Source organism: Phocoena sinus, chromosome 19 (genome assembly GCF_008692025.1).
Source record: "Phocoena sinus isolate mPhoSin1 chromosome 19, mPhoSin1.pri, whole genome shotgun sequence".
In the NCBI taxonomy this organism is placed as follows: Eukaryota; Metazoa; Chordata; class Mammalia; order Artiodactyla; family Phocoenidae; genus Phocoena; species Phocoena sinus.
The window spans coordinates 58,137,428-58,163,097 of NC_045781.1; the positions used below are offsets into that span (position 1 = coordinate 58,137,428).

Consider the following 25,670-nt stretch of genomic DNA (forward strand, 5'->3'; position numbering starts at 1 on the left):
CGTGGACCTTCGGGATGACTGTGGGCTCATGTCACAGTGTCACTGTGGGGGTTGGGCGATCGGCATGTTGGTCACGAGCTGCCTTGAGTAGCCCAGCGTGGGAGCGTGCCCGTCACCTCCCCAGGGCGGCCGCAGCCGCATCCTGAGGGTCTTGGCCCCTCTCCTCCACCCTCCCTGGGCAGCTCTGTGTCTCAGGAAGACGTCCGTATCCGGCCACCCCTGGCCTCCCAGCTCTGACGGCGCCCCCGGCCCCTCAGCGTGGACCTGACCCGTGGGCACACACATTTGGCCCCCCCAGCCTGCCAAGTGTGTGTCGGCTCCTCTGGGCTCTTGCCCGAGGCGGGTCCCCATGGGGGTGAGGGGCCTGGGCACCGGTGGGCGAGCGCCGGCCCAGCCTGGGAAGTTGGACCCGATGCTAGTTCTCTGGGGCTGCCAAGGGAGAAAGCAGGCTTCGGGCCAGGCAACCTTGGGCAGCACAGAGCGGGAGGGAGTCTGCGGAGGGGCTGGGAGCCCAGGAGCTTCAGGTGGGGGTTGGAGAGTGCGGGAAATGCCAGGCCCCCTAAGGACCAGTCAGGCAGACAGTGACACTCTCCAGGCCCCGTTCTCATGGCAGAGCGAGCTTTCTGGGGCCCCTGGCCCCCAAGGTCACACACTCCCGAGAGCTCCACTGGCAGCCAGTCAGCGGGCTTCTCCTCTGGTCAGAAACCGTGGGCGGCTTCTCTCCCCACACTCACAACACAGGCCATTCCTCCCGTGACCACGGAGTCAGCCCCTCTGGCCTCCATCACGTTGCTCGGAGCCGTGGGTTCCTGCCTCGGGGCCTTTGCACGGCTGGCGCATCCACAAGCTCACACTCTCCCCTCTCTCGGGCCTCCTCCCAGAGGCCCCCCACCCACCTGTCTGTTTTAGACAGCGCCTCCCCACCAGTCACTCTAGCCCCTTCCCTCCTTCATCTTTGTTTGTAGTGGGATGAACAGTATCCTCCGAAAATTCACGTCCACCCAGAATCTGTGAACATGACCTTATTTGGAAATAGAGTTTTTGCAGAGGTCATTAGTTAAGGATCGAACTGAGATCATACTGGAGTTGGGTGGGCCCTAAAACCAATGACTGATGTCCTTACAAGTAGAGGAGAGACATAGAGACACCCAGGGAAGACGGCCCTGGAGGGACGCAGCCACGAGCCCAGGACACCTGAGCCCCCAGAAGCTGGAAGAGGCAGGAGGGACCCTCCCGCAGGGCCTCCAGAGGGAGGGGGCCCTGCCCACACCTTGACTCTGGACTTGGAACTTCTGGAACTATGAGAAGACTCGTTTCTGTTGTTATAAGCCATGCGGTTTGTGGTAATTTGTTCCAGCCGCCCCTTTGATAATGCCCCCCCCCCCCCGAGCTATGTGGTGTCTCCTTGCTTACGACCCATCCCCCCACCACCCCCAGAGTATAAGGACACAAGATCAGGGATGTAGTCCATTGGGCTGTGGCTGTATTCTCATCTTTGTTTGTTTTTCATCTTTGTTAGGGTTTGACTGACAGATAATCGTCGTATATATTTAAGGCGTATAACGGTGTTCTGTTTGTTTGCTTGGCCACATAGCGCAGCTTGTGGGGTCTTAGTTCCCCGACCAGGGATCGAACCAGTGCCCCATGCATTGGAAGCGTGGAGTCTTAACCACTGGACAGCCAGAGAAGTCCCTGCCCATTTTTAAATCAGGTTATTTGTTTTTTTGCTGTTGAGTTATGTAAGTTCCTAGTATATTTTGGGTATTAACCCCTTATGAGATACAGGGTTTGTAAATACTTTGTCCCCTTCTGTAGGTTGTCTTTTCATTTTATTAATTCTTTCCTTTGCTGTGCAGAAGCTTTTTAGTTTGATGCAGTCTCACTTGTTTATTTTTGCTTTTGCTGCCTGTGCTTTTGATGTCATATCCAAAAAGTCATTGCCAAGACCAATATAGAGGAGCTTTTCCCCTATGTCTTCTTCTAGGACTTTTATGATTTCATGTCTTACATCCAAACCTTTCATCCATTTTGAGTTGATTTTAGTGAGATAAGAGTCCAATTTCATTCTTTTGCAAGTGGCTGTCCAGTTTTCCCAACACCATTTATCGAAGAAACCGTCCTTTCTCCATTGTACATTCTTGGCACCTTTGTCAAAGATTAGTTGACCATACATGCCTGGGTTTGTCTCTGGGCTTTCTGTTCTGTTCTAAACAGATATATGCATCTGTTTGTATGCCAGCACTGTACTGTTTGATTACTATAGCTTTGAGATATAGTTTGAATCAGGAAGTGTGATGCCTCCAGATTTGTTCTTCTTTCTCAAGTCTGCTTTGGATTTGGGGTCTTTTGTGGTTCCATAAGAATTTTAGGATTGTTTTTTCTATTTCTGTAAAAAAATGCCATAGGAATTTTGCTAGGGATTGCATTGAATCTGTAGATGGCTTTGGGTAGTATAGACATTTTAACCATATTAATTCTTCCAGTCCATGTACACAGGATATCTTTCCAATTAATTGTGTCTTCTTCACTTTCTTTCATCAGTGTTTTCTAGTTTTCAGTGTGTAGATCTTTCATATCCATGGTTAAATTTACTCCATTCTTTTTGATGCTGTTGTAAATGAGATGTCTTTCGTAATTTCTTTTTCAGATAGTTTGTTGTCAGTGTATAGAAACGCAACTTATATTTGTATGTTAACTTTGTCTCCTGCAACTTTACAGAATGCATTAGTTCAACAGTGTTCCGGTTGAGTCTTTAGGATTTTCTATGTATAAGATCAGGTCGTGTATACAGAGACAAGTTTACTTCTTCACTTCCAATTTTTAATGACTTTTATTTCTTTTTCTTTCCCAATTATTCTGAACTAAGATTTCCTGTGCTGTGTTGAATAGTAGTGGTGAGAGTGGACACCCTTGTCTTGTTCTTGATGTTGGAGAGAACGTTTTCAGCTTTTCATCACGGAGTATGCTTTTAGCTGTGGGCTTGTCATACATGGGGTTTATTACACAGAGGTACAATCTTTCTATACCTAATTGAGTATTTTTATCATGAAAGGACATTGAATTTTGTCAGATGCTTTTCCTGCACCTACTGAGATGATCATATGATTTTTATACTTCATTCTATGCATGTGGTGTATGTATCACGTTTGTTTATTTATTTGGGCGTATTGAACCATCCTTGCATCCCAGGGATGAATTCCCCTTGATCACGGTGTAGAACCCTTTTAAAGTGCTGTTGAATGTGGTTTGCTAGTACAGTTGGCTCTTCGTGTACATGGGTTTTGCATTAGTGGATTCAACTAACCGAGGGTGGAAAATTTGAGCCGCGGTTGGCTGAATTCGAGGGTGCGGAACCCACGAATACAGAGAGCCAACTGTTTATTTGTTGAAAAAACCCACATACAAGCAGACTCACACAGTTCAGACCCTGTTGTTCAAAGGTCAGCTGTACTTGGCTGAGAACATCGCATCTACGTCCATCGGAGGTATCGGTCTGTAGTCTTTTTGTGGTGTCTTTGTCTGGCTTTGGTATGAGGGTAATGCTGGCTTTGTGAATTGAATGTGGAAGTGTTCCCTCCTCTTCAGTTTTTTGGAAGAGTTGAGAAGAACTGGTGTTAAATTCTTTCTTTTAATGTTTGGTAGAATTCACCAGTGAAGCCATCTGGCTTCTCTGTGTTGGGCAGTTTTTGATTACTCTTTAATCTCCTTACTCATTACTGGCCTGTTCAGATTTTCTGTTTCTTCATGATTCGGTCTTGGTAGTTTGTATGTTTCTAGGAATTTATCTGGTTCTTCTAGGTGATCCAATGTGTAGGTGTATAACTTGTTCATAGTGGTCTCTTAGGAGCCTTTGCATTTCCGTGGTTTCAGCCACAATGTCTCCTCTTTCATTTCTGATTTTATATGTGTGCGTCTTCTCTTTTTTTCTAAGTCTAGCTAAAGGTTTGTCAGTTTTGTCTACCTCTTCAAAAAACCAGCTCTTGGGCTTCCCTGGTGGCGCAGTGGTTGAGAGTCCGCCTGCCGATGCAGGGGACGCGGGTTCGTGCCCCGGTCCGGGAAGATCCCACATGCCGCGGAGCGGCTGGGCCCGTGAGCCATGGCTGCTGAGCCTGCGCGTCCGGAGCCTGTGCTCCACGACGGGAGAGGCCACAGCAGTGAGAGGCCTGTGTACTGCAAAAAAAAAAAAAACAGCTCTTGTTCTGTGCATCTTTTCTGTTGTCGATCTAGGCTGTATTTCCTTCATTTCTGCTCTGACCTCTGTTGTTTCCCTCCTTCTGAGCACTTGCAGAACAGGGCTTACTTAGCACATGGTAATCACTCAATAAATACGAGCGGATTCAACTGTCGAATGAATAAATCAAAAACTAAGACAGCTCCCTGCGATGCCCCCACCCTCGACCCCAAGAGTTATCTTCCGTGGGAAGAAAGTCAGCCCTCGGGGAGCGCAGGGTGGAAACCTGCTACCGTGGACCGGGACAGCAGGACCTGCCCGCCTGTGGATCCACGGCCACAGCTGTCCTAAGAGGGCAGGGAGGGATGAGGGGCAGCCTGCTGATGGCCCGGCTTCCTCCAGCTCTGAGGTCCCCGGAGCCCAGGATGCAGGGTCTGAAGTGGAGAGGCTGGTGAGAACACAGACGGGGGCGCTGGCGGTCTGCACAGTGGTTACCTGCGAGCCGCGCCTCCGCCTCCGGAATGAGAAGGAAGCCGGATCAAGTCCCTGTTTTGCCCACTTACAAGCCGTGTAACCTCAGGCAAGCCACACAAGCCGTGCACACCTTGGTTTCCCCCATCAAGTCGGGAGATTGAAACCTGCTTGAGAGCGACGTTTTTTTTTTTCAGGATTAAGAGGGTGTCTGTGAGAGGGCTTCGCTCTGGCCTGGCTCCCCGACACCAAATGAAATAGCAGCTGTTACTATCATGCACTATTTATCTAAACCCTCCTTGAGTTTAATTTCTGTTTTCAGCCTAAACGGCCTCCCGAGGGGACCAGGTCCCCCAAGCCTCCACACAGCCTCCTTAAACAGCGCTTCCTTTTCTGTGTCCTAGGCACCACCTCTGCCGGCTTCAAAGGGGCCTCTTAGTTCTAATGTTCCACAGCTGATGGGCCGCTGAGATCGGGGTGTTGCCAGGGGAGGGCTGGAGATGCGTCAGGTCTGGGGGGTCCCGAGCGGAGGGCGTCTGGGCTGGAAAAGACTCTCCGTCGGTGGTTCAGCCCCACTTATCTGCTCTGGGCTCGCATCTCCCCGCTGATATGCAGGGAATGTGGACGCACAGCCCTGTTCCCACACATCTCAGGTGTGCCGAGGGGGCTGGGGCACGGGACACTGGACAGAACAGGGTGCTGGGTCCACCTGGGCCCGTCCGGTGACCTGCTGGCCGCTCGGCCCCACCGAGCCTCAGTGTCTCGGCTCTGAAATGGGACCATCCTGCCTCCTTCTCGGAATCCACGGTGCAAAGGATTGGGTACCACGGCCTGTGGCTCTGGAGATCTGGGCTGTCTGGTTCTCCGTGACCCTGAGTAACCCCTAACCTTCCTGGGCCTCGGTTTCCCTGCTGCAAAACCTGAACCTGAAACATGGACTCCGCACTTTGGCCTCCCCGTGTCCAGCCATTCCCGCAGACAAGGCCGCTCTGCCTTTATCTCCCCGACGGCCTGTACGCGGCCGGTGACGGGGCTGAGGAACATGAGAGAACTCGAGGGACCCGGGCTCCCACGCCCAGCCCGCCAGCAGGGTCTGCCGCAAACCCCGCAGCACTGGCAGGGGCCTCAGCCCAGGCCCCAGCAAGAGGCGTCCCCAGGCCAGCCCACCGCGTGCAAGTGGGCAGCGAGTCCAGAGCCCGCAGCCAGCTGAGCAAGACCCAGACTGGCCGGGTCCCTGGCTGCCGGCCTCGGGGCAGGCCGGTCGTCTGATGCCATGTGGGTCCTGCAGAGGCAGCGGAGGCGGGACTCAGGCAAAGCGCTGGTCTTGCGGGGTCTCTGGCGGGCCGCCAGGTGGACAGCGCCCTGCAGCTGGCACTGCTGGCCTTCGTCGTCTCCATCCAACGTCAGCGCGGAGGGTCGCCACGCCCCACGCTGCTCCATGTATATCTTCCTCCGTTTTCACACGAAAATCAGATCCCCATGCTCATTCCCCCCGACCCGGCTCATGGCTGGTTCCCCAACTGGGGCCTTTCCCTGGGGCTCAGGGGGCATCCAAGGCCCCGTTGTCCTCCACCTGCCAGCCTGCGGGTCCAATGTGGGAGCCATAGGTTAGAGGTCGGAGAGGATTGGTGGGGTCGGAGGCTCTGGGGTCAGATCCACCGGCTCCCTATTGACCTTGTGAGCTTATGTTCTCTGAGCCTCGGGGGGCCTGCAGGGGGTGGGAGTAAACACAGCCCCGCTTGTAGGGGTGTCAGGATCCCATGAATTGAGCCACAGGAAGAGCTGATTTCTGACTGTGTGTATGTGCGTACCTGTGTGTGTGTACCTGCGTATGTACCCGGTGTGTGTGTACCTGTGGGGGGGAGCGTCTGTGCACGTGTGAGGTGTGCACGGGGCACAGTCTTTGGGAGGGTACTTGTGTGTGTCTACCTGTGTGGATGTGTGTGTGCACACCGTTAATTTTTGTCATCATCATCGTTTTCCTACGAGCTGCTAGTGGATCTGGATCAGAATTTTCCAGAGGGCCAAGTCAGGGAGTGGGGGGTGAATGAAGGAGGCAAGACGGCGGAAGGGAGCCGCCAGCCTCCTGGTGGCCCTGCGACGGGCAGCGAGCGGAGCCCGGGACAGCCGGGCAGACTCCCGTCTGCAGGAGCCACATCCAGCTCGGTGGAGACGGGTGAGAAGCACCAGGCCAGGGCTTGGCGATCTGTGCTGAATCTCTACCCCTCTTGCCAGCGGTGCAGCCTTGAGCAAGCACCAGAGAACCTTCCGGAAGCTTGGTTCCCCTCCGCTGTGAAATGGAAGTGGGGTTAGGGTTGCTGTCAGCACCGCGCCCCCGGCATGTGGCGGGCGCCCGGCCGGCTCCCCGCAGAGCCCCCAGCAGCCGGGCTGGGCTGCTTCTGCGTGGACAGAGTTCCCAGGCTGCCCTCTCCTGGGAGGGGGGGGGGGGGTGCTGGGGAAGGCTGGGGTATGTCCCCAGGTCAGTGTGAGGGGCATCCGGGACAGCTTTGTGCTACCTGGGGGACAAAAAGTGAGCCTGGAGTGACAGCATGAAACTGAAAGGTGGGTTTACATGCTGCTCCCCACTTGCTACCCCCTTAGGCGGCCCCGTGGCCTCCGTATTCTCACCTGGAAAGTGGGCACGGTGACCCCACCTCAGGGGCTGTGAGGAGCTGCCCAGACCCCCAGAGGAGGACCTGCTGCCGTCGCCGGGGGCCCTGGAGCCCCTTCCTGCCTGGGGCCTCGGGGCTGACCCCGCGCGGCAGCTGAGCCGGTGAAGAAGCCGCACGTTTGGTTTGGGTGAGCCACAGCTCGGCTTAAGCTACACCAACTCTGTTTCCAGCCCATGCGAGTTACTTACTTCCCATCCGCATTTGTGGGCGATCGTGAGTCAACGCACCCTTTTGTTGCTCATGTGATGAAAAAACGTGCTTTAAACGTTTCCCACGCTGTGTTAGTTATTAAGTGAGTGGCTCAGGCGGGAGGTGTTTACAGGGAGACTGGCGGAGCGGGTGGTGAGGACCCAGCGTGGGTGGGAGCAGATGGGCGGAAACAAGAAGCTGCTCCCCTCCCCGCCGCCTTCCTCACCCCCTCGGGCTGCTCGGGGCGCAGACTCTGCCCCAAACGTTCATTTTTAGCCCAGGAGGAAACTGCAGGGTGGGGGGTTGGGAGGGAGGCATCACGTGTACGCCCGGGGTCTGGGCAGGCTGAGGCCCCGCCCTCCAGCCTCCTGCAGTGTGGGACCATCACGCAGGCTGCGCTGCGCAAGGGGCCACCTCCTCCGAGCGCCCCCAGCCCTGTCCGGGTCGCAGTGGCTGACATCAGTCCAGGAGGAATGGAAGGGGGCATTGGGAGGAGGCGCAGCTAAGCAAATAGAACAGGCCTGGTCTCCCCAGTGCCCAGGGCCTCAGAACCCTGACCCCCGGACCCCACCAGCTGGAAGGCCCACGCACCAGGGCAGGGCTGGTCTTCCCACCTGGCCTCCGGGGAGCCGCATCCAGCAAAACCCCACTAAGTGAGCACTCTGTAGGCTGGTGCGTGTTTCCTACAGGGCATTGTAAGATCACTTGTATACAGAAGGCTACGCAACTGGAACATAGAGAGAGTGAAACCACCCACCCATGTAACGGCCACTGAGATCCAGACATTCCAGTACCCAGAATCCTTCCCAGCCAGGACTCCAAAGGCACCCACTAGTACCCACCATCTGCCCTCCATCACCAGAGGGCAGGCCCACGATGGTGAATTTTACGTACGTGATGTCATTCAGAACGTACTCTTTTGTGTCTGGCCTTTTTTTTTTTTAGCCAACTTGTGTCTGAGATTCACCCACATGTTGGGGTGTGTCACGTTCCGTTGTGTTAGGGTACCGCGTTTTAGTAGCGATTCTGCTGTTGGTGGAGATTTGCGTTGTTTCCAGCACAGGGCGATTACAGCTTGCACTGTGATGCACGTTCTTGAATATGCCTGTGTGCACGTGGGTGCAGCCATTTCCGTCGGGACTGTCCCCAGAAGTAGAACCGCTGGGTCATTGAACGGGCATATGCTCGGCCACCAAACACATGTTCAGAGTGTTGGTAGCAAGTTACACTCCACCAGCCACACGTGAGCATTCCGGGGGCTCTGCCTCCCGGCCAACACTGGGTATGGTCTGTTCTTATGGTTCGTTTTCTTGTTTGCTTTTCTTTTTTTCCAGTTCAGTCATTGTGGTTTGTGTGTGCAAAGGAACATCTTGTGTTTCATTTCAGTGTTGACTAAGGACCTTGTGAACTTCTCCAAAACTTGTCGTCCATTGAGATATCCTCTTTTATGAAGTACCTGCCCAAATTTTTGCCCACTTACCTAAGATGCTGTTGTCTTTTTCTTATTGATTTTAGAAGTATTTTCAAATATTTTCTAGATACCAGCTCCAGAAAAAAAGTGCTGCAAATATATTCTAAGACTCTGTTTTGCATTTTCTTTGTTTTTCTCCAACATTTGATTATGAAAATGTTCAACCATAAAGCTTGAAAGAAGGCTACAGTGACCACCCACATACCCACCACCCGGATCCTACAGTTAACTCTGAATATAATTGTTTTAGCATATCTCTGTGCATCTATTGACCCATCCATGCATCTTTTTTTTTTTTTTTTTGATGCATTTCAAAATAAGTTGCAGACATTAGTACGCATTGCCAAAAATACTCGAACACGTGCATCGTTAACTAAGGGTCAATATTTGTGTATGGTCTGGGTTTTCTTTTCAGGTAAATTTACATGTAGTGAAATGCACAGATCTTAAGGATGCCATTCAAAAGTCCCAGCAAACGGAAGCCAAAATGTGTCAAGATACTGAACCCCAGAAATGCCCTCGTGCCCCTTGCCAGGCAACCCATGGCCCCAGCAGCACCCCCAGAGGGAGAACTCACTACATGATTCCGTTTATATAAAGAGCTAGAACATCAAAGTAAGAGACAATAAGTGTACATGGTTGAGTAAAAAATTTTAGAGTTTCAAAAACAAAAGAGCTAGAACAAGCAAAACTGATCCGTGATGGGAAAAATCCAGCAAATGAATCAGAGTGAGTTTGCATTTACCTGTTGGCTGATAATGTTGGCACCTTTTCATATGCTTGTTGACTATTTGTATATCTTCCTTTGTGAAGGTTTCAATGTTCAAATTGCCCGTTTAAAAAATTTTTGTTCTGGTTCTTTATATATGCTGGATGCTAATCCTTTGTCAGGTATATGCTTTGCATATGTTTCCTCCCAGTCTGTGGCTTGCCTATTCATTTTCTGCATGATGGATTTTTTTTTTTTTTTTTTTTTTTTTTTTTTGCGGTACACGGGCCTCTCACTGATGTGGCCTCTCCCGTCGCGGAGCACAGGCTCCGGACATGCAGGCTCAGCAGCCATGGCTCACGGGCCCAGCCGCTCCGCGGCATGTGGGATCTTCCCGGACCGGGGCACCAACCCACGTCCCCTGCATCGGTAGGCGGACCCTCAACCACTGCGCCACCAGGGAAGCCCTGCATGATGGCTTTTGACGAGCACTAGTTTTTCATTTTGTTGAAATCTAATTTATAAATATTTTTAGTATATGGTGCTGCTTTTTATGTCCTGAGAAACTTTTGCCAATCCCCAAGCTGTGAAGATATTCGTCTAAATTTTATTTTAAAGCATTATAGTTTTCTTCTTTACTCTCAGATCTGTGGTCCATCTCTAATGAATTTGGGTGTGTAGACACCCAGCTGTGCCAGCACCACTTGCTGAGAAGCCTCTCCTTGGATCGCCTTGGCACTTTTGTTGAAAGTCAGATGACTAAGTGTGGGTCTATCTCTGAACCGTTGGTTCTGTTGTGTTGATCTATTTCTTGACTGTTGTGTCAGTACCCTACTGGCTAGTTCCCGTAGCTTTAGAATAAGTCTTGAATTCAACTAGTATTAGCTGTTCAACTTCGTTCTTATTTTTCCAACGTTGCTTTGGCTATTCTTGGTCCTTTACGTTCTCATGTCAACTTTAGAATCAGCCTGTCCGTTTCTCACAAAAATCCTGGTAAGATGATCCTTGGGGTCGTGGAAGCTTAAGGATCACTTGAAGACCCCTGGCTTCTGCACACGGTGCAGGAATCCGGAAGGAGCTTTGCTGCCTCTTCCTCACAACAGTCCCCCCACCTGCTTACCATTTCAGCGGCTCTTCTTTCCTTCCAGAAGATCCGAACTTCTGTCCGGTATCATTTCCCTTCAGCCTTAAGAACTTAGTATTTCTCGTAATATGGCTTCTGACGAATCCTCCTAGCGAAAATATCTTCATTTCACCTTCATTCTTGAAGGATATTTTTGCTGGAGACAAAAGTCTGGCTTGACAGTTTTTAATTTTAACTTTAGAACTTAAGATGCTCTACTGGCTTCTGGCCCCTGTTGACTTTAGTGAGGATTCAGTGGTAATTTGGGTCATTATTCCCCTGGCTTTTTGGTGCCACTTATCTTTGGTTACTGTCAAGATTCTCTTTTTATCCTTGGTTTGCAGAATGTTTGTGACAAACCTAAGTGTAGTTTTCATTGTATTTCTCTTGCTGGGGATCCGATGAGTTTCCTAAATCTGTGAATCTATGTCTTTCACCAAATTGGGGACATTTTCAGCTGTTGTTTATCCAAATAATATTTTTGCCCCATTCTTACCTTCCTCTCCTCTGCAACTTCCAGTACACGTACAGTGGACCTTTTGATATTGTTCTGTATGTCTCTTGAGTCTCGGTGAATTTTAATTTCAATCTTTCTCTCTCTGCTTTCAAATTAAATAATTTCTATTCATCTGTGTTCAAGATCACTGATGTTTTTCCTCTGTCATCTGCATTCTGCCATCTAGCCCATCTAGTGACTTTTTTTTGATTTCACACATTGTATTTTTTTAGTTCTAGAGTTTCTGTTTGTTTCCTTTTTATAGTTTCTATTTTTTCTGTTGAGGTTTCCTGTCTTTTCACTTATTACAAACATAATTTCCTTTACATCCTTGAGCCTAATGAAATAGATGCTTTAAAATCCTTGTCTACTGAGTCTAACATCTGGGTCACATCAGGGTTGGCCTCTGTTGGTTGCCTTGAGAAAGAGTCACATTTTCTTGTTTCTTTTGGATTGTATCCCAGACGCTGTGAGTGACATGTTTTAGAAACTCTAGACTCCATTATATTTGTTCCTTTACGTTTCCCCATCAATTTTAGGATTCGCCTATTGACTCCAAAAAAGCTACTGGGACTTTGATTGGAATTGCATTGAATCCATAGATCAGTTTGGGATGAACTGGCATCTTTAACCCATTGAGTCTCCCAGTCCGTGGATGTGGTGTATCCCTGCATTTATTCGGTTCTCAAATAAACTTCCCTCAGTGATGTGATGCAGTTTTTCTGCTCGAAGGTTTGGCATATCTTTCATGAGTTTATTCCTAGGTAGTTGCTGTTTTGTGATGTTTCAGATGGTATTGAGTTCTAAATTTCATTTTCCAGTTGTATGTGGAGACACTCAAATGGCACTGTTGGGAATCTCTGAGCAGAGTCCCAGCCCTGCTGAGTATTTGCCACGTAATCTCAGGCAGATCCAGACTCCACTTCTTTTACCTGCAGAGTGGAAGCTAGGCCGAGGTGCTGTATTTGCTGAGTTTTTAACCCTCAACATTGTCTCCCTCCTTCTCTGGTTTATGTCACTCTCCCTACCTGCTGGGCTTCAGGCCGGTGTTGTCTCCATCCACAGCTCTAGGGATCAGAGCATCCGTCCCCCGGCCACTGTGGCCCTCCAGAGGCTGTGACCACGTACTCTGGGCTGTCAGGAGGGACCATTTGCTGCTGGACCAGGATGGCTTGAGGCTGCCCCATGGGAGAAAGCAGCCAGCAGGGGGCCAGGGCTGCCACTGGTCTTTCCCGTTACGTGAGCCAAACACTCCCTTTCTAGCTTTGGTCCATGTGGGCCAGGTTTTCTGTCACTTGCCACCAGAGGGTCCTGGCCGTGAGAAGTCAACTCCCTGGGACTGGACTGGCCTGGGGGCTGAGCTCGGTCATGAATGTCCTCCACCATCCTTGGCAAACAGGAGCTGCGATGGGGGCAAGTGAGGGGGACCGAGGGTCCCATTTGACTTATCAGAGTAGAGGGGGTGCCATCTCACAAGTCATCAGAAGGAGAGCATTCAGGTTCCTGGTCCAAATCCCATCTCCCCCCTATTCTGCCTGCATCTGGTCACCACGGGCGCTGACTTTACGTCGCTACTCCCAGGCTGCCGTATCTCTGGGGTGGGGACAGATCCGACTATCTGGGCACTCTTGTGGGGATTCAGGTGCTACCGTGTATAAAGCACAACAGCTGGGCACATGGTTTACACTCAAGATGACCTAATTCATTGTCATCACTACCGCCTCACTCAGTGCACACGTGTCCTGTGGCTGCCACAACAAGTGACCACAAAATGAGTGGCTTCAAGCCCCACGCGTTTCTTACCTTACTGTTTTGGAGGTCAGAAATTTCACTGGGCTGAAATCAAGGTGTCGGCAGAACGACACGCCCTCGAGGCTCCAGGAGTGTCTGTCTCCTGCCTGTTCCAGCTTCTGGAGGAACCTGCGTCTCTTAGCTCTTGGCCCCTTCCCCTACCTTCCAAACCAGCCCTGCAGAGTCTTCAGACCTCTCACGGACTCAGACCGTCCTGTCTCGCTCTTACCTGGACCCTCGTGGTGACAGGGGTCGTCTCCCATCTCAGGGTCGTTAACTTGTCCACCTCTGCACAGGGACTGTGCCGTGCAGGGTAACATTCACGGGCTCTGGGTCAGCGTGTGGACGTCTTTGGGATTCATTATTCCGTTCTCCACAGGGCCTTTCCCCAGGGGCCCCAGGGGGAGAGGGTTAGGGGCTAGGGGCGGGGGCTGGGGCAGGGACTCATCCTATTTACAAGTTTACCGGAGCTGCTCCAGTAAGAGAATCACAGAGGGCTGGGGATGGGGGAGGTCAGCTCTCCGCCCCCTGGCCCCAGTCCCCCCGTGTCTACACTGCCTTGAGGACGGATGTGGCCACCTGGAGTCCATTCAGAGGCCGTGGCCGGGACGGTGGAGGCATCCACGCAGGAGCCAGAGCCATGCTCCGGAAGACCTAGGAGTTTCCAGCCAGAGGCTATGAGGTGTTTGACCCTGGCCTTCTCGTTCACTTATTTATTTTGAAACCATTTTAATTGCAAAACTAGCACAGAGTTCAGATACCTGCCCCCGGCTCTCCTGATACCGACTTGCGACGTAGAGCATAGAGCGGGACAATTCATGTTGATTCACGGCAATCCATCCCCCTCCAGCCTCAGCGGAACCTCACCAGCTGACCCGTGACCTCCTTTCTCTGGTTGAGGGTCCAGCCAGTGTCCCACACGGCATTGGTTGGTCGTGGCCCCTTAGTCTCTTCCCATCCGGGATCGTTCCTCAGTCGCCCGTGACCTTGACACTTTTGGAAAGGGAGTACTGGCCAGTTATTTTGAAAACGTACCTCAGTTGGCATTTGTGTGACATTTTTCACCATGACACAGTGGTTGTGTATTTTGGCGGGAATCCCACAGAAGTGACGTCGTGTCCTTCTCGGAGCGTGAGCCTGGGGTCACCTGTGCCTCTGGGTCCCACTCCCGGCCGCGGTAACGTCCATCACTTGGTTAAGTGGTACCGCGTGGCTGCGCTGTAAGCTACTCCTTTTCTCCTTGTAATTACGGAGCGTCTTATGTGACTATGTAAACATCCTCTTTCCCGTGGAGCTCTGGTGTGCTGATTTTAGCATCCGTCGATGGTCCTTGTCGTGGCGGCTCGTCCTGCCACGTTTGAGGCATGAACACTCCCCTGCACCGACTACCCGGGCTGTGCTGGACGAGGTCTGCCCTCCCGCACGCGGGGACCGAAGCAATGCTCTGAACCATTATGGACTCACGGACATTGTTTTATTCTATTGGTTATTGCTGTCATTATTACCGTAATTCCTGGTTATTACTCCGTGACTGTCATTATTAATTTTGTTGCTGAAGTTGTCCCAGGCTTGCCTGGCCTTTTTGCACTCAAGTAGGAACCATCACTGGGGTTTTGTGCTCAGAGTGAAAGCAAACTCTCCTTTGCTTGGGGCCCTCGGCCCCTGCAGACCACACGGGACTGTCTCTGCCTGGGGCTCGTAGACCTCAGAGGGGCTGTGACAATTCAGAAGGACACACCGAACGGCCGACACCCCAGTGACTGTGTTCAACTCTCAAGGGAGGTTTGTGGGGGACGGCGGGAGGAATGGAGGCACCACTTGGGGGTCCCCCAAACTGCGGGAGCTGCTGTCATTCTTTCAGAATGAAAATGTGTCTTACCTGCGACCGCAGCCCACCTAAACTGGCCCTCACGTGTCCACGTTTGGTTTGGGAGTTTCACAAAGCGGACTTCTGTGTCCCAGGGGTGGCCAGTGGGGCAGAGGGTGGGCGCCTTCTCCAGTCACCCTTGCCGAGGTCTCCGTGGTCCCCAGCGGCATGACCACAGTCCCGACTACGAGGCTGCTTGTTTCCCACTGGAGCACCAGCTAAAGGAACATCGTAACGGGGGTCTCCGGGCGCCGGCCAGGGCCTGGCAGGGTTTGGGGGGCCTGCACGGGAAGCCGAAGCCAGGGGTTCTCAGAGACAGTGGAACCAGCCCGCCGGAGCACCGTGGTTGCCAAGGCCCGGAGGGCACTGCTGGCCCTGGGGCCGGGCTCTTCCACGTTCAGCCACGCACAGGCCAGCCCACGCGAGGAGGTGTCACAGGACCCCCTGCCTTTGGAGCGTCCTGCGGGCGTCTCCTCATCTGGCTCCTGTTCTCCTTCCATCACAATGTGCGTGATCTTAAGGCACCGACCTTTCCAGGAACACAACCGCTAACTGAATCCGAGGAGGTGCTAATTGTGCTTTCTGGCGGCTAACCAGGAGTCCGTGCTCCCCTGGGACACCTCGTGGGCAGCGCTGCTCTGGGCGCTGAGCGCCCCTCCTCCTGCAGGTGCAGCTGCCCCATCACAGTGATTCTCGCAACGGGCGCAAACGGCTGGGTCTCCACCCCAGGTCCTGCCTTTGAAACTGCTTCACCAGGAGAGCTGAAGCCCAAGGTACCGGAACTAGTGACGGGCTGGGATTTGAAAGCGGTCTGAGTGGCGCGGAAGCCTGGGCTTCACCCTCCCCCAGGAGGCCCACGAGGAGCGGCCTCCGCCCTCTTCCCTCGCGCCGAGGGCACCGGAACACTTGCCACGGCAGGGAACACAGGGAGGCCCTGAGGCTCTCAGAAGGAAGCACACAGCCCAGGCGCTGTGATAAACTAAAGCACGCACTTAGAAGGCAAAGCAAAGCGACCGCGGCTGCAGAGAGGAGGCTGCCTGTGCGAGGGCTCCCTGTGCTGGCGTCCCCCCGAGTGTGTGCTGACTACCTAGCACGTGCCAGGCACCACCATCCCCCGGGGGCGCCTTCTCGAGCCAGACCTGCCTCCCGTCACCAGCCGGTCACTGGCTCCGGCCCCTGGGGTCCAGGGCCCCGTCTGGAATGCTGAACACTCCAGTGAAGAGACCAACTTTCCGAGAGACGTATTTATGAAAAAACAGAAGCAGTGCCCCCGTCAGAGCAGCTCCCACGCTGGGGACTCGGGGGACGCGGCCGGCACAGAGCCCCTGGGCGGTGGCACGGAAGCCCCCGGTGCCTGCACATGAAAGCACACCGTCCAGCTCGATCCCGGATGGCGATCCCGGATGCGCATCCTCCGTCCAAATGATGAGAGAGGAAATGTGATATTATTTTAGGACTGGCCTCCGCATAATAGCCGACAAGGGCAGAGAGAACAATCCAGCGCTTGTATCAAACACAGGCAGGCCTGTGCGCTCACCCCGCCTCTGCTCCAGGAAGGGGGTTTGGCGTCGAGGGCCTGGGCCTTCGGACAGATGGCCGGGCCTCTGGGTCGGGCTCCGGAGCCCGTGACGGCCTTGACGGATCGAGGAGAGGGGAGGACGGTGGAGACGGCGACCCTGCGTGCTTGCGAGTCTCTGGAGGGCTCCCCCGGGGATGGACGCAGCCCCGCTCCAGCAGCAGACAAAGCAGGGTCCCCTGCCGGGTCTCAGAGGCCTGATGGCTCTGCCATCGCCTTTGAAGGCTTTGTGATGCCATCAGGCCCTGCTTCTCCGGGGGTGGAGCTTGGTCGTTGGCTGGGAGCAGCCCGGGGAGCATGTGGCCCGGGGAGCGTGGCCTCTGCGGTGGCTGTGCTCCTTGTTGAACCTGAGGGCCTGGCCCCATCGTTCTCCTCCTCTGAGGGGAGTGGGGAGTGGCCCAGCCTCAGGGAGCTCTGTGGTCAGGGACTCCCCCTCCCCCGCCAGGGAATAAGCCCTCCCTGGAGGTAGGTCCAGCCCGACGGTCTGTCCTGGAGCAGGGGGCCACTTCCTGCTGGGCACCCTCAGACAAGTCACCCTGCCCCCCTGGCCTCAGTGGCACTTCCTCCAGGAGGACCCAGTCCGGCTGACCCCAGGCTGGTAACAAGTGTCCAGGAGCCAACACTGAGCCGGTGACACTGAGCCCCACACAGGCTCTGGCCGCACGTCAGCTGACCTCAGGAGTCCCTCCCTGGCCGTTTCACACAGGAGCCCATCTCCCAGGCCATGCCCTGCACCCACCGTCGGGGGACCACGTCCAGTCTGGCATGCAAATGACGTGCAGATCCAGCCCTTGGGATCAGGCCTGCTTGCTTCTTCTCTGGGCCCCTCCACGCCGTTGGCCTGTAGGCAGGGCCGAGCTGGTCCTTGTGGGTGCTCCAAATCAGCCTGAGGTCGGTGCAGCAGGTCCAGGGGGCCGCCCATCCACACCTGGACCCGTGAGGCCTCCTCTCCCACTTCTCCATGTGGAGAGAACGTGGGAATTGAGGTCGGACAAAGTAGGGTTTAATGTTGGCCCACAGCCCATTGCTGTGTGACCTGAGGTGAATCACTTGGCGTCTCTGGGCCCAGCCCCTCATCTGGCGGCAGGGTGCTCAGTTCACATAGCGCTCCCAGAGCACATGGGCATTCTCGTGACAGTTCCATGGGGTGACACTGTCCCACCACCCCGTCTCTCAGATGACAAAGCAGGCTGTCACAGGGCTGGGGGGGGAGGGGGAGGGCTGCGCAGTCACGGAAGCCACCGCCAGACCATCGACCCGAGCCTCAGGGACTTCAGAACAGTCACAACAAGCTGCCCCCGCCGCGGCCTCAGAAACCACAGCTGTCTGCTCCGTCCGGTCCCGCCCCGGGGACACCCCCGCCCCCGCCACCAACTTGAGCCCCAGCAGGCCAGCAGGCGGTGGCTTTGAGCTCTTGGGCCAAGACCACTGCTTTTAATTGCATTGTTTTCCTGTTTCAAACATAATACCTGTTTTTTACACAAAGTTTGGAAACTACAGCCAAACCCAAACAGGGAAATTTCAAAATTCCGCTTAGACTCTGCAACCCAGGGAATGCCCACTGCTGACTCGGCAGGCTCCCGTGCCCCAAGCACACAGGTCTCGCTGCTTTTTCATAAAATTAGCACCGATGTCTCTTGTAAGCGGCTTTTCACGCTGACACAGAAGGAACAGTTTCCTGGGCGGCGGACGCGGGATTCCAGTGCCTTCTGGCGTCAGGCTCTATCGCAGCTTTTATGTAGGTCACGTCCACCTTAGACGTCACGAGGTGGGGGGAGGACACACCTCACCTGGTCTGACTGCTTCCAGGATGAACTCACGAAAGGCAAGAAGGCTCTGGGAAACAGCCCTGTGAGTTATCCTTGTCGCATGCCCTGGCCAGACTCGCAGAGTCTGTGTGTTTTAAATCTTTTGACAATTTGCTGAAGAAAAACAGCACAGTGTCACATCACTGACGTGTCCACGCTTCACGGAAGCAGCGTGTCCTGTGCATCGGCCGTGGTGTTTCTTCCTCAAGCCGCCTGTTTCTTGGTTCCCCGGGTGGTGCCTGCGTTTTCCAGGGCGGCCATAACAAATCACCACAGACCAGGTGGGTTAAAGCAACAGACATGTATCCTCTCACAGTTCTGGGGCCAGATGCCCCAGATCCAGGTGTCGTGCAGCCGTGCTCACTCCAGAGGCTCTGGGGGGTCCCTCCTGCCTCCTCCAGCTCCAGGGGGCTCCGTGATCACATGGCCCTTTTTCCTGAGTCTGTCCAAATCCCCCTCTTTTCATAAAGACCCCAGCTATTGGAATCACCACCCTAGTCCAGCATGATCTCATCTTAAGTTGATGACATCTGCAAAGACCCTGTTTCCAGATAAGGCCCATTCACAGGCAATGGCAGTGAGAACTTGAGCATATCTTTTAGGGGGACACAGCTCACTCCGCTACACTTTGCTTTTCTCTTGGTGAATGAAAGAGGCGTCTCCCTGCAGAGATCTCTTACGAGCTGCTCCGAGCGGGGCTCTGTCGGGTTCGAGAAGGATTCAGAGAGGGGACCTGAGACCCCAGCTCTCAGGTGACCGCAGGCTGAGCACCTCGGGACCCACCCCTCCCGGGTCTCCACCCCCTCCAGGGATGACATCTGTCTCCTGGGCTGTGTCCCGGGCAGAGGGCTGGTGTCCCCACGTGTCTGCAGAGCCCAGCCCTCCCGTGCTGTAACCCGTGTGTCCAGCCCTCCTCCAGAGATGAGGGTGGTCACCCCGAGGAGGGAACTAGGTCCAGGGGGTTCAGGACGTGCCCCAGGCCACCTAAGCTAGATGGTCAGCTGTACAGCACATTGTCACCGCCTCCTGAAGCCCCCCTGTACCGCTCACTCCTTTGTCCCTGGAGACAGGGTGGCTCGTTGCGGGGCACAGCTAAGATGCCTCAGAGCCAGGACTGGAGCAGCTGCAGCAAAGGCCCTTCCCATCATGTCCCTCCAAACCCCACATCCACTCTGTGAGCCGGTCCTCAGACGCTCAGACAGCCCTGAGGCCCATCTCCGCGGCCGCCGGGGCACAGTTCAGCCCAGCGAGACGCTGAGTGCTCTCACCTGCTCATCCCGGTGCCCCCGGCTTCCAGCTCCCAGGTCCTGCGGCCCCTCCATCACGCCTGTCTGCACATGTTCAAACATTTAGTCTCCTGCTTAAAACAAAACAAAACAAAACCATTGCCCGGGGCGGAGCCAGCCCAGCATAATGTCCCCTGTGTCCTGCCCCGGGCTGCCCTGGGACAGAGGGACACTCTGCATGTTCTCGGGCCCCGGACCCTCTGCTCAGCCCCTGCCCACATACCCCTTCAGCAGGCAGCTCACAGGAGGCCCTGGCCACAGGAAGACAGGATGGGGACTAGACAAGCTTCCCTAGGGGACAGCCACACGGCAGCCGTAGCCCCTCAGCCCCAGTACAGCAAGGACAGTGCCGGCGGGGGCCTCAGACCCCCCCCCCCCACCACCACCATCCGTAGGCTGTTTTAGAAGCATCTGCTCTGGAGTGAGCTAAGAGCTGGTGGTGTCCATTTGAAGACATCCCTGGTCCCTTTCCGTGTTTTCTAACTAAAGCATGTCTTTGCTTTGTGTAGAATAGCAATTAATAATAATGATTATAATGAAGAGGGAGGGGGAGAGGAAGAGGGAGAGGAAGGGGGAGAAGGAGATTAGTTTTCGAAGCTCTTGCTGTGAGCTGGGCACTGAGCCTCCTGCCTCCCTGGCACAGCCCCGGGAGGAGGTCTGGGGTCGCAGGCGCTCACGTATCCTAAAATGCGTGCAGCCACACGCCTGGAAAGTCCGCCCCGTGCTCACACGGCACCCGACAGTGCACGGAGGGTTGGTGCATGTCCAGCGGTTCAGTCCTCACGATAATCTCGAGAGAGGCCGGGCAGGACCGACCATCCCCGCAGGGAGCAGGAGGGGACCTGAGCTCCACGCGGAGAGGTGACTCGCTCAAGGTCTCCAGCCACGCTTCCTGGAAGCAGAGCTCCGGTCCAGTCCCCTAGGTCTGTGCTGGAAAGTCACGTCTCTCCAGCGACTGGCATTCACAGGCGCACTGGAGTGGGTGTGGCCTTGGGGGGGCGGTGCTCCTGTCCCCGCCCTCCCCGGGATGCGTAACTGCGGATGAACCTGGCCAGCCACCCGGGAGGCGCGCTGGAGCTTGACGGTTTGTTCTCGGTGAAGTCAGTGACTTAGCTGTGCTGAACTTGTGGGTCTTGGAGGCATTGATGTCTGCATTCTGGGATGTCGGGGGTCTGCTGGGTGTGCATGCACTCTCACACACACACACACGCGCTCTCACACACAGAAGTAACCCTGTGTGTATGTATCTCTGCACGTCAAATGCCTGCTTGTTGCTGGATGTCCAGGTAAAGGCACCACCAAGACAGGCTTTGTTGAAGCGATGGCAGAAAAGATAATATCTGAAGGAGGAAGAGGGATCGTTGCAAAGCCACTCGCTGTAAAACAAAAACCGCGTCCGAAAACCTTAAACCCAGAAGGACCCTTCAGGAATCACCCCGTTCAACCTCACTGTTTCACAGATGGAGAAACCGGAGGCCAGGAGGCGAGGTGATGTAGCTGACATCATTCAGGACACGGGCCTGTTCCTGCCTTTGAGAGCTCCCCTCTCACCCACAGTCCCGTACCCGCCACCCACCCAGAGATCATGACATCTGTGAAGTTCTGTGTCACAGCAGGGGAGGCAGAAAACAGGAGCGTTCCCTGAAGGAGAGAATTTGGAGGTCGTGAAAGACATCATCATCACCATCACTGTTATCTTTATCATCATCACCATCGTCCCACCACCACCAGCGTCACCACCGTCACCACCGTCATCATTACCAGTATCCCACCACCACCAGCGTCACCACCGTCACCACCGTCATCATTACCAGTATCCCCACCACAGCAGCGGCACCATCACATCACAGTGGTGGTAGCAGTCCACTGGCTCTGTGTCAGGCTCGCTCTTAAGCACTTTACAAACATCACTTCCTCGAATCATCCTGACAGCCGATATGTGTTATCCCCATTTTCGAAGGAGAAACCTGGGGCTCAGAAAGTGGCAGGTGTCTGAAATCCCACGGCTGGTGAGCGGCAGGGCTGCCCACGGTCACAGTTTGCCTGGTGCACAGATCGTGGAGGTGTCTCACGGTGGCGCTGGGCATGTGTAAGGAGGTTTGGACCAGACCATCCCCCAGTGTCTTTCTGGCACTGCCGTCATCGGATGCTCTGTGCAGTTGCCCGTGTCACGTGGTCCCACTGTGTTCAGCACAGGTGGCTTCCTGGAGAGGGTGGGGTACATCCTGAACAGGTTTAAAAGAGGGAAGGGGCTTCAAGTGACAGAGAAGAGAGCATCCCAGACTGAGGGACGACTGTGTGGCGAAGAATGAAAGGACAGAATTAGGCCATTGTGGACGTTTGGAGCTGAGGAGTGAGGTGTACGAACGTGACTCAGGCCCCGAGGCGGGACTGGTGTGCAGTGTGGTGCGTGCTTGCCACAGTCTAAGGGTCTACAAGAAGGCTTCATAGAGGAGGGCACTTCTTGTGTGCGCCTTGGAGGATCAATGAGAGTTTGCTGGGCTGGCGAAGTTGGCAGGAGGTGAGGAAATGCAGGGTGAGGTGGGGAAGGCGGAGGGGTATTTAGGGTGACGTGTAGCAGCTCAGTGTGGCCTGAGTTGGGGTGGGAAAGGCAGAGAGGAGGGAAGGCACTGAGACCGGGAGGCACTTGGCCCTGGCGGCCAAAGGCCTTGAGTCTACAGCTGAGGATACGTGTCGTCCTAGGGAGCCATGAGCGGCCTCTGAGCAGGGGCGTGACACGACAGAGTCCGTGTTTTAGAAAGACACCCCCCACACACACAATGATGTCCTGGATGTTTCTGCAGTGAGTTGTTCCATCACTGACACTGACCCACCTTGGCAACCCTGAACAGCTAGACTCTCGGTAGCAAACGCCATGTGGGGCTGTGCCGGGCCTGGGGTGCTGCCGAGCTGGAGCGGCTGCACTCGAGCCCTGGGAGCTGTGCGGGCTCACCGTGTGCAGGGTGAGCCGGGCACGGTGCCCCGTGTGTTCCAGAGCCTGCATGACATGTGAACGTCCTGTTTATCTGAGTCAGCGCCTGGCAGTGACCGCCCCGGAGGGCAGGAACCACTGCATTCCCACCAACCTGGCGTGCGCAGGGTACCAGGACCACGCAGGCAGCGGTCAGGTGATCTGCTCGCCCAAGTCAGGTCTTCGAGGGCCTTGGCCAGGTGACAGCCTCGGCCCAGGTGTGAGCAGGTGTCCAATACCCACGCCCCTCCGTGGAAAGGCTGCCTGGGAGGCTGAGAAGGACTTGGGGGAGGGGTTGATTGGTGATGTCACCCTGGGCGCTGGGCTGGCCCTGCTCCCGCCCCTTCCATCCGATGCCGTCGGAAGGGATGGGGCCCAAAGGGGAGGCGGTGGCTTCGTTTGGTGAAGCACAAGGGTTTGGTAGGTGCGTGACTGGTTTTTTGCTGATTCTACAAGATACCGTGGGAAGAGGAACCCGGGCCGCTGACTAGGATGCGCTGCTCGGATCTTCCTAACGCCTGTCGGGCCGGCCACGTGCACACCTTCTGGCCGGCAGGTGCCATGGTTCTTCCTGCGATGGCGGACGCGCTGTCCCGCTTCCGGCCCAGCTCCTCGGCCGCACGTGGCCGCCGAGCACTGGGAATGGGGCGAGCACAGCGGGAACGTGAATTCCTACGTTTATTTCATTTGAGCACAAACCACCGCCTATGGTCCCGATGCAGACAGCACAGCTCGGGGGCGGGGGGCCAGGTTCTCCCCGCGGTGACAGAGGAGGCCAGAGCGAGGCTGCCCTGCCGCGGTTTGCTTTTCCCCGGGAGGCTCCGTAGCCCCTCCAGGTCCTCCTGAGGAAGGGGGTGCCCTGGGGATGGAGTCCCAGATAAGCCTCTGCTCTCTGCGCAGGCTGGCACCACAGGGGCAGGGGCGGGAAGCAGGACCAGCTGGAGGCCAGCGGGCAGGACATGGCAGAGAGCTGTGGGCAAGGACTAGTGGTCATGCTGGGGTCCGAGGCTCGGAACCGGGGGGCACCTGGGGGTGTGTGGAGCCTGTGGACACGAGGCCTCGTTGGAGTCAGGCCGCAGCCGCAGGACCGTGCTTCCTGCCACCCCGTGTGCAGCCTGGGCGTCAGGGTGGGGCCGTGGTGCCGAGGGTCCACTCGAGAAGGCCTCTCCACTGCCCGCCCTGTGCTCGGGCCACGTGTTGCCCACAAAGCCCACTGCTCAAGCCACTCTGCTCGAGAGGCAGCCAGGGAGGGTCCAGCCCTTCACGGAAGTGTGTCCCGGGCGGACCCTGGTGACCGAGGCCTGGACAAGCAGAGAGGGCCGGGCGACGCGGGCTCTGAACTGACCTTCCCCGGCCATTGTGAAAAGCGTCTGCAGGGCCGGGGCCCTGGGCTCCGCACGTCCCCACACTCACGTGCTGGGCACCCGCTGCCGACGGAGGGGCTGGAGGTGGGGCTGTGGCTGGGAGACTCGGGGCAGGTCCCGGGAGGAAGGGGGTCGGGGGGTCGCTGTCGGGCTGTCCTGACCACGAGCTGTTAGTCACGACCACTGTGGGAACTGGGGGAGCGTGATGGGGAAGTAAGTCAGGCAGGAGAGTCACTGATGGTGACCATGCGAGGTACTGTCCACTAGTGCTCTCACGCAGCCATGGGGATGGGGCAGGGAAACCAAGGACAGGGCGGAAGGAAGAGGCGGGCCTGGGGTGTGACCCGGACCCCGCAGCGCTGCCGCCCAGCACTTCTGGCGTGGGCGCGGTCCCAGCGAGATGGGTGATCGGAGGAAATCCTCGCGGGCTCAGCCGCGAGAGGAGCCGTCGGGGACACGTTCACGGGCTACTGCGCGGCTGTACGCACCTTGCTGGTTCGCTTCTCCGCAGATACGAGTGTCCCTGGGCATCGGCCCCGCTGCAGGCACGGGGGGTGGGGGGTGGGAAGCAGGGGAGCAGGCCGGGCCTCTGGTTCAGGGATCCTGAGTTCCAGAAGAATAGGTGTGAGCGCGCACACACACACACACACACACACACGTGCACATATACACGGGCACACTCACGTGTACACACTCGCACATACACTCCCACATACACATGCTCCTCACATATGTGTAAACACACACCTACCCACACTCAGGAACACACACACCTCCCCTAACACGTGCCTATACACACGTACACCGAGCTGAGGCCAGGTCACCCACCCACCTACCCAGCGTGTTCCCTCCTATCCTGGCCTCAGTGTTCTCCCCTGAGGAGGCGTCCCTGACAGGCATGGCCCCCGGGGAGGAGAGGCAGCCTCCTGGCAGTGCCCGGTAGGGACAAGCAGGGACATCAGGGACGGCCTGTGCCCAGGCCCAGGGCCGCCTGAACATCCACTGGCGTCCAGAGAGGGACCCGCTCCCTGGGCTGGTCCCAGACCCAGGCCCGCCGGCTCTGCACCCAGACCGGGCAACTTGCCCCTGCAGGCTGGCCCACGCCAGCCCGCCATGTCTCTTCAAAGACCCAGGAGGAATGCCTCATCGCTGACCTTCGCCCCCAGGAAGTCAGAGGGAACTATGGTTGGGGCCATCACAGCAGGTGGCGAAAACGGAAGCACGATTTTTCTTTCACGTCATTAAGTGGAAGAGCTGGCTTGTGTCAGGGCCAGACTGGGATGGGTCAGCCATTTGGAGAGAAAACGATCCCAGGGACCTTGCCACATTTTTTCTAGAAGAATGTTGGATGTTCTGGTGGCCAGGTATGGAAAAAGAAAACCTCTGTACACTGCAGTCCTTCATGGCCAGTGGCATGGAGGCGTTTACACAGGCCAGGCGGTGAGGGCGCCGCTGCTCCCAGAGCCGCCCCGGCTAAAAGGGGCAGTTGTGTCCGCGCGCCGTGGCCCGTCACCCCGAGCAACACAAAAACACACATGAATGCGCCCTTTACAGCTGGGGCCTTGCTCGCAGGCTCCAGATAAATGACCGACCTGAGCAAAATGTAGATTTGTAGTAAGCCCTCGGAGACATAATTATAGGAGAAAAACAACGACAGTGGCATTTGGACGGGGGACGGCTGGCTCCTTTCCTGTAGCCGGGCTGG

At 55.6% G+C, this 25,670-nt stretch overlaps 1 long non-coding RNA gene across 1 annotated transcript; it reads right to left on the minus strand.

Annotated features, from left to right (window-relative positions):
• Positions 1–21,403: 21,403 nt before the first annotated feature.
• Positions 21,404–24,716, minus strand: LOC116744220. The gene is made up of 3 exons (XR_004346985.1): positions 22,717–24,716; positions 22,465–22,628; positions 21,404–21,834 (listed from the first exon to the last, which is right to left on the minus strand). It is a non-coding gene; the product is annotated as an uncharacterized LOC116744220 (long non-coding RNA).
• Between the last annotated feature and the right edge of the window lie 954 nt (positions 24,717–25,670).